At 40.3% G+C, this 8565-nt stretch overlaps 1 long non-coding RNA gene across 1 annotated transcript; it reads right to left on the reverse strand.

Moving 5' to 3' along the window:
• Positions 1–3240: 3240 nt before the first annotated feature.
• On the reverse strand, positions 3241–5148 carry LOC147756049 (uncharacterized). Its single transcript, XR_015327028.1, has 2 exons — positions 5010–5148; positions 3241–4664 (listed from the first exon to the last, which is right to left on the reverse strand). It is a non-coding gene; the product is annotated as an uncharacterized LOC147756049 (long non-coding RNA).
• Positions 5149–8565: the final 3417 nt, after the last annotated feature.

An 8565-nucleotide genomic window follows, 5' to 3' on the forward strand; every position in this document is an offset into this window, starting at 1 on the left:
GCGTTTTTTTTTCTACTGCATAATTCTACCACATTGTCGATGATGCATGATAAAAAAAACATCTCAATAGGCGTATGTAAATTGTGCAGGTTTGCTATCGACGCGTGTGTTTGTTTTGCCGGCAAAGCTTAAAGCGTGCCTATGAGCGTGGCAGCTAATTGGTAAATCAGTGGATGCCGAGGTCATGTCTCAACGGCGTGTCCCTCTTACACACGTATCTCTTCGTTCGATCGATAACACGATCGCTTTTGCTCTGAGGACGCCGAAGTTTCGTGCTGTTGGATGTAAGGTATCCACTATATGTATGTATTTTGTGTCGATTATGTAGCCTTTTGCGCAAGCGCAAAGACAGCGCCGAACAGTTCATCGAGGCTCGACCTTGCAATTAGTTGCTTTTAGTTGGGGCCCATTTGGGATCCGCCTCGCATAGCACGCATGTCTTCTATCGACGACACGTATATTGTTCACTCGGTAATAGACAGATAGCAAGGGGAGCGCACTTGGAAAAAATGAGGTTATTTCCAAGATCTGATCTCAGAGGCAGGCTCAGTTTTCATTGTGAACCTTTGCATTACGTAATGTCAAAACAGGTGACGATACAGACTATTGAGGTGGTATAGCAGGTGAACTCAGATGTCAGTCACGGATAATTAACGCCAATATTACAATATGTAGCTTTATAATTGCTTTATTTTACTATTTATTTAAAAACTTCATTGTGAGTTTTTTGTTCGAGAAATTTAAATTACATGTCTACGAAAAAACTCTTGCCTTAACTGTCATGGGAAATATAGGGTCATTTATTGCTCTTTGCCGTTGTAGGCGTTAGCCCGACTATTGTGCTATCTGCAATGGCATCAGACAAACCGACAATGGAAGAAATATCGCCAAAAAGGGCGTTCTCCATAAAGGAACAGATGTAACTCATTGTTCCATACACGCTACGCGTGCCGATTAGAATCAGTGGTGAAATGGTGAATTATCAGCTCATTTACTAAGCCGGAGCAACGTTTATTTTTAACAAATACTCTATTGGTAAGCATCGTTGACTATGAGCCATCCGAACTTCAAATGCAGATCACACCCGGCAGGCCTACGGGACGTTAACGAGTTTGTCCATCATCGCGTTACACTCGTCCCATATAAATTACACAATGTGTATTATACTGCAATATGCCCAGATAAACGATTAAATCGGGCTGAATCAATGGTTCGATACTTAGTGTGATCTAAATATAAGGATTATTTTTTTAATTTATCTTAGAACATAGTAGTTCATCCAAAACGTGTCGACTATGGCATATACATATGCATATGTTGTTGCAAATGATTGCGTTCTGGTTTCTAGTTCCGAATAATCATATAGTTCAGTAGGTATTCTCTCAATGCAAGGTGATCTCGAGTGCACCAAACAAAATAATTACTGTGAACTGATAGCCATTTTTGCAACGCGGAACGTTAAGTCAAAAAAAACTTCACGCTACATACGTTCTGTGTAACTGCGTATCAGCATGCACGCTCCGAGTTGTCTACATAAACTTAACATCGCCCTTGTAAAAAGAGTATAACCCACTCTGATGAGCTCTCCCTCTCGCAAGGTCACCAGACATTCTGGGAATTTTCACTAAGTAAATCTTCAGATATTCGCTGATTTTTCCTACTCTAACAGGTGAAATGAAGAGCCCTACAAACGGCGAGTAATTTTTGCCCCGTCCTGCTTGAAGCATCGCTAGCCGGCACATATCAACATGTATCTATCGGTAAATGCAAATGCCCTATGAATACTGCTGCATACCGGATACTGATAATGAATGCAATAGACAATCTAGATAAGGGTCACATACTGACATAAGCCAATTCTATATTACGCCATTTACAATCAGGCGTTACGAAGTAGGAAAATGCTGATGACTGGAATTGTACTCAGTTCAGCGTAGACCCTAATAGGCCATTTCGTACTGCGCTTTCTCCGGTATCTGTTCACTATTCCGGTATTGTTCCTCTACACCATCTATCGTTGATCTACTACGTTGTCGCTCGTTGGATAGCTCGTTAATGGCGGAGGCTCGGCACCTGTTGTCTGAACAGATCGTGGGGCTTTTCTGTAAACATACAATTAATTTATTGTAGTTATGCATTTCAATAACCTTGAGAAATCGTCTGAAGTAATAAAATAAATGTATAGCCGACAATCAACGAATACGAACGGCGGAAATTGCTATAATCGTCTGTACGCTTTACGCCTGTGTACGGGTGCTGAAAGGTCAGCGAATCAAATCAGCTTCGGTTGGTTCTAACACGAGAAGATATTTACACAGAGTAAACGTCTCACGTAACTTGAATCGAGTCAAAAAATCGAACGGTTCTCTGCTTCGGAAATAAAATGGCTGTTGTTTAATATATGATGACACTCTGGTACGAGTCACACTTACATGATACTGTGCACCATTATGGTGCATCACGCACGTCCCCTTTTACGGCCTAATTGGGAAAAAAAAATGCTCTTTTCTTAGTGTTGTCAGCTAGTTGTTTTTCTTTTTTATAAATAGGTGCTTGTAATCATGTCTTTTACGTAGAAGGACTTCAAGGACTCGTCCTCGTTAAGAAGTCTAGCCTGGACGGATTTTTTCTATGACTTATTCACGGTTTCTTCAACAGACCCATGAAAATACGGAGAAATTATCTGAACACCTATTTCCTTTAATAGTGATTTGTCATTTTGCTTGTTGTCCTTGTTTTTCTGCTTGTGCATTTTTGTAAGGCTAAAACTCAAGCCAGCACGGTAGCATGCTTGTTAGTTGTGGTTTCTATGGCAACACGTTCAAAGAGATTAGCATTTGCCACCCATACCATGTCGCTCTGGATAAACAAACCAGGACTGTGTGATGGGTGTATTCTGTGTCTGTATTCGAAATGCGATAGGTGTCCTGCTCCGGCCATAGATACAAACAACACAATCGTATATTCATCATACGTAAGAAGAAAGAGACTGGTGTTATTGAAGGGCGTATTGATTTTCACAGCGGAGAAGCTGCCATTGCGTTACTCTGTTGCAGAACACTTTCCGATGACTACTGCAGCGAGAAGGCGGTATACATATATAATACGTAATACTTCAGTTGAAAATCATTTTACACTAGGGTCTACAATGAGAAAGTTCGCTTTAAAAAACATAAAAAAATCTCTCACATTTTCACCGTACCTGAGAAATAAACATTATTCAGGTCTAAAAGAACAGCCTTTATGAGTTTTAAATGCTGGCAGCCCGTTTTTATTTAATCTTGCTCAAGTGCACAATACACTTTTTGTGTGAATATATATACTTCTGGCATATTTCTCATAACAAAACGTTCGTCGGCTATTATTCTGTCCATTAATAAAATCTATTCAAGGAAACAATTGTTTGCCACCATTTGGCAAGTTAAAAGGCAGGCTGATCCCTGTATCTAAGGTCAACCAGCTAGATAATAGACACTTATTAAATCAGTAAAAGACACATACACAGTTTGTCAATATCGTGCTTACATCGTCAAAGGCTTTCAAACAATTCTATACATTTTCCGTAAACCGTTCGCGTTACTATTCAGTGCAGTTCGTTCGGATTCGCGTTTTCTGCCTTCAACCAATTTCGGCTGATCTACGCGTTTCCTTACAATGAAAATAGCGGCTTGCCATGGGCCTGTTCTATACTATACCTTAACTCCTAGTACGTGTACAGGTTTATCTAACTAACTGCACGACAGAAGCGATGTTTTAGCATTGTCACATACGGAACTTACAATTTTGCCCTACTTATTGTCCTACCCACTTATTGATTCAAAGCGGAATGCGGTAGCCGTCAAAAGCGCACGTGAGGCTATTGACGCGTCACTTTATAGTTATAAACGAATGTGTTAACATTACATTTTAACACATGTTAACTAGCTCCCTATATTTCGGGATATATATCAACCTCGATCCTGCAAATTCGATGGAGTACGATAACCAAGTACGCTAGGGAATATTCTAGATTTGAACCCTAGATGGAAGCATGGCATCCGCCACCCTAATGCTATCTCAGGGCCCACTGCTATTACACTTATAATTAAAGTTCAACGAAATCAAAGATATCATGAAGTTCGTTCTTTTGCACAGTGGCCGATATTCTAGCTTGTTTATCCTCCATCTCCATCAGCATGGGGATCCTCTCACAGTGGAATATCCACTTGCGTTCGAAGCCATTCCGCACAAGTGCTTTTATATACAGTAAGGGAGGACTCCCGTCTATCGATAAATCTAATTACTCTTTAATTATTTAAAAAGAATGCTTGTACTTCGTAAAGTATCACTGTCCTATGTGTTGCACATGGCTCACATGTTTTTATAGTCCTGTGCCCCTCAGCATTTCGTAATATACGTTACCCTTTGGCTCGATTTGTAACCTTTGGTTGTACAGCTTTTCGAATATCATTTAGTCTGTCGGACGCAAGTCTGCGTCCTTCCTGCGGTAGCTTGCCCTTATTGGATTTTACAAACCTATTTGCACCTATCATTGCAGAGATGGTAATTTCGTTAGTAATAGGTGTGAAAATAGGTTTGTTGTGTTTTTTATTATCGCTCGATAAGCATAGCTGTTCATGACTTTTCGCAGACTTCCTGTTTTTCATTACAAGGCTGGTTCGGTCCTGTAAGAGAATATACCATATCTTTTTAGATATCTTGGCCAACTCTTCGACCTATTACAGCATGTTCCTAACCAGCTTTCTGAGAAGCCAGTTGACAACTCTAACCATTCAGTTGCAATGGTCGTATCTGATTAGAACTAAAAATACTAAAAAAAAATAGAACTAAAAAAAACTAAAAAATAGCTGCCATACGCGTTCACAGATTTGACAGAATCACCTATTCTACATGGACGTTACTGAGCCTTACAGCCCTAACAAGCGTACTTCGAAACGAGCAGTCAGGTAGATTTCAGGTATAACTTTTATGACACCGTACTTTATTTAAACACTTTTCACTCTTTTTACCATATGAACAAGTCTCAGAATCAGCTTTTCGATGTAACGTCAAGGGCTTGCCGCCTGTCATGGTGTGATGATAACGCGTTCGTCTGCTAAGTTTGGAGACACATAGTGGTCTACGTTCGCGTACCAACATTGCTACAATCTGTTCTGTGGCAGGAAGAACCAGCGGTTTCAATGCCAGTGCTGAACATAAAACTTACATATTTAGTCAGGGGACCATAGGGACCGTAAATTTATTTAGCTCTTAGAAGACATTTGCGCGAGTTTATCTCGCCATCCGCTGATGCTTGGTAAAGAGAACAGAATGGATTTGTTGTTTTATCTACTGCTGAAAGCGTTTAGGCTTTCTATCAATTGAAAATGAATTTTTAGTCCCACGCAAATAGGTTGGAAACAAGCGAGAAGTGGCCTGAGCCTTTGTGCTTCTATAGATTTCTTAGCCGTCATGTTGACTGTTTTTCTTCACCCCATATTGATCATCGATCGTTTGATTTGACGGACCAAAACAATTTGCCTGTAACGTTCTACCTGAATGCGTATATTTGCCCACCATATTAAGTATACTAGGTGATGTTCTGTAGCTCTATATCTCTAGACAATTACCATATAACAAAGTGGTATTCTTAAGCGAGTTTTAACAATTCTTTTTGACATAGGTTCCAACATTTTACCCGATAATATTAAAAACATAAATAAATAATTTCTTGTACAGCAAATTCGTTCTTAATGACGATCATGAGCAACTATCATTAATGTAATTCATTAATAACGATACATCAATGAACAAATCGGTCGTTTGATTTGACGGACCAAAACAATTTGCCTGTAACGTTCTACCTGAATGCGTATATTTGCCCACCATATTAAGTATACTAGGTGATGTTCTGTACCTCTATATCTCTAGACAATTACCATATAACAAAGTGGTATTCTTAAGCGAGTTTTAACAATTCTTTTTGACAATAATGCTGAAAAGGTAAATGGAATTAATTGAAGCTGATCTATTTTACTGAGCGGTTCCAGTTCGAAACAAAGCGCCTTGGTGCGATTCGAAAAAGTGCCGTACCCGCCTATCAACTATGTCCGCAATACTGAAAGAGATATTACAATCGAATTTTGCTTTTTACTGGAAAACCTCTACCTACATTCTATTAGTGAATAAAGACGACCCTGATAACTTGACCCGAGGTTGACTTATTCGTTAAAAATACGCGCGTCCATTATGTTTGATTATGCTCGTCTGCTATTTGTTTTACTGTGGGTCGCGTACTCGGGGCGCCAATCGTGCCTCGATAGCTCGTGGCATGTGGATAGGCTTTACTGTTCTTTTTTCTGTTTCTCAGTGCTATCCGCGACTCTTTTTTTGAGAACGCTTTCTGGATACATAAAGGCGATATATTTTGATGCATAATGTATTACATTCTACAATCGTTACCCACTGCTACGTAAGTATCTAGACCTTTCGTCAACATTCCATAAATGAGTATCGCAACGGGACAGTGCCGGAAATCGCTTGTATTCATAATAGTCAATGTTACTTAAAAGATATTGATCCATCCCGCACTGCTGGGTCCAGCAACGAGCTCATATATAAGGGCAACAAACAGTTACCCGCTAAGTAATTAGATCTAAACTACGCTGCCCCCATCATTGTCATAGGGGCCACAACTTCGATAATGCTAAATAGAATATCATCGGGATATTAAATGCATATATTTTATAAAGAGAAACCAGATAACAGTTAGATTAGGAAAAGAAATTGGAATAATTTAAGCTTCCTAATGTGAAATGTATATATATAGACAATGTATAAAATATTCAAAGACCTCTTTTTAATCAATAATATAATACTTAAGCATTATCTGCATGTCCTGCCTGCCGATAAGGGTCAGTTGTGTAAAATTTATCTACAGTCTCTTAGCTTTCCAGTTACAACAATTCATCAAAATCGAATCGATGGTTTTGATCGTACATCGTAGATCATGTGGGTTGGATTGATTGTATTCGAAAGAAACTTTTATCAGCCAGACTAAGTTAGGTCACCGGGAAATTCACGTTACCAAGCGGCTCACCTGCCTTAGCAGAACTATAGTGTCCTTAGTTGTACAAGCGGACTGCATTGCCAAACTCTTCACTCCCTCTAGAGCTCAATCTTAGCAAAACAAACAGTGGTATGGACAACGCGCCCCTGACTAAACAAACATCAATGGCCTACCACCCTGCTTCTAATCGACGGTGTGCGTTTTTGAGCCTTAGCTGGTAAGTTATCCTACCTGACCTTACGAAATGATATGGGACTTGACAGTTATTTTAACAATATGAGCACATTGCTTCTTTGAACGGTCACTGGATATCCTGCACGTCTGCGATGCGTCACAAGCAGCTGGATCTTAGGGGTCCCGAGAATCTTCGGCAATTAACCACGTAACCATGGTAAGAAGTGAGCACCACGTCATCACTTAACGTCTAAAGCGAGGGCAGGCCTTTGCTTTACTGCAATCTCTTCAGAAAGCACAGTCACACTTAACTGCTAAACGGGCGTGAAAGTACTTCCAATTTGATAGTCCCAATCCATGCGTTCTGTAAGCGGTTTTACAAATAACAGGCTAATGACTGAATTATTTTTGGAACTGACCCAAGCGTGTTAAATTGTTTTATCCGAATAAAACCAGTATCTTAGACCCATAAAAGGATTATATGCCACTTGGCCAATAGCAAACGAATTATCTAGCGGGTAGGCTTGGTTGGTTGCATTAAACTAATGCTGGCGTAGTTTCTAAATGCGTGAGGACCCAGGATGTATTTATGTATTAAGAAAAACTCTTCGCTTTCTCGGTAGTGCAGTTGCGGGGCCCCGTATGCAAAGAGTACCAATTCTCACGTATGACACAACATTCACATAATAATGTAAGCCTGTTCTTCGCGGGTTTCGGCGGAGGACTCAAGTGGGGCCACTTATGTTTCGGGATAACCTTTTCAATGACCCTGTGCTAATACCCCACGGTTCAGACGAGGGCTAAGACCGGGGGGGGGGGGGGGCAAATGTATTTGATCTGCGACCAAGCCTCAGTAATCAGTCGTAGTTCACGAATTATTCAATACTAAACAAAACATCGTAAGAACGCAACAAACTAAAGTAATATATATATCAGGTAACTAAAGTAAATAATGTAGTACTTAGCCAATACCTGACTTATGTCCGTCTTGCTACAGAACCACCCCGATCGAGCGGAGCAGCCTCTCGTAGAATGTGGCCAGCCATATTAAAATCATAAGCGTCTGGTGAATTAGTCATTCGCTCCACACGATAAGCCTCAAGATTGGGCTTCGGTACCATGTTCGATTCGATATGGCGCTATTCATAGGCAATACAATAACAATCCGTCTCGAAACTGCCCGTCGTAACGGACTTGATGGCCTGGCCGTCAAAATCATGCTAGCGACACATAACGGTACTAAATTTACCGAACCCGCGACATAGACGTCAATACAACTAACAGGTCTCCAGTCGTCAGTTTACTGACTAAACAATTGCCCATAGATTAGGGACGGCACCTTA

This window comes from Varroa destructor, unplaced genomic scaffold (genome assembly GCF_002443255.2).
Source record: "Varroa destructor unplaced genomic scaffold, Vdes_3.0 BEIS01000004.1, whole genome shotgun sequence".
In the NCBI taxonomy this organism is placed as follows: domain Eukaryota; kingdom Metazoa; phylum Arthropoda; class Arachnida; order Mesostigmata; family Varroidae; genus Varroa; species Varroa destructor.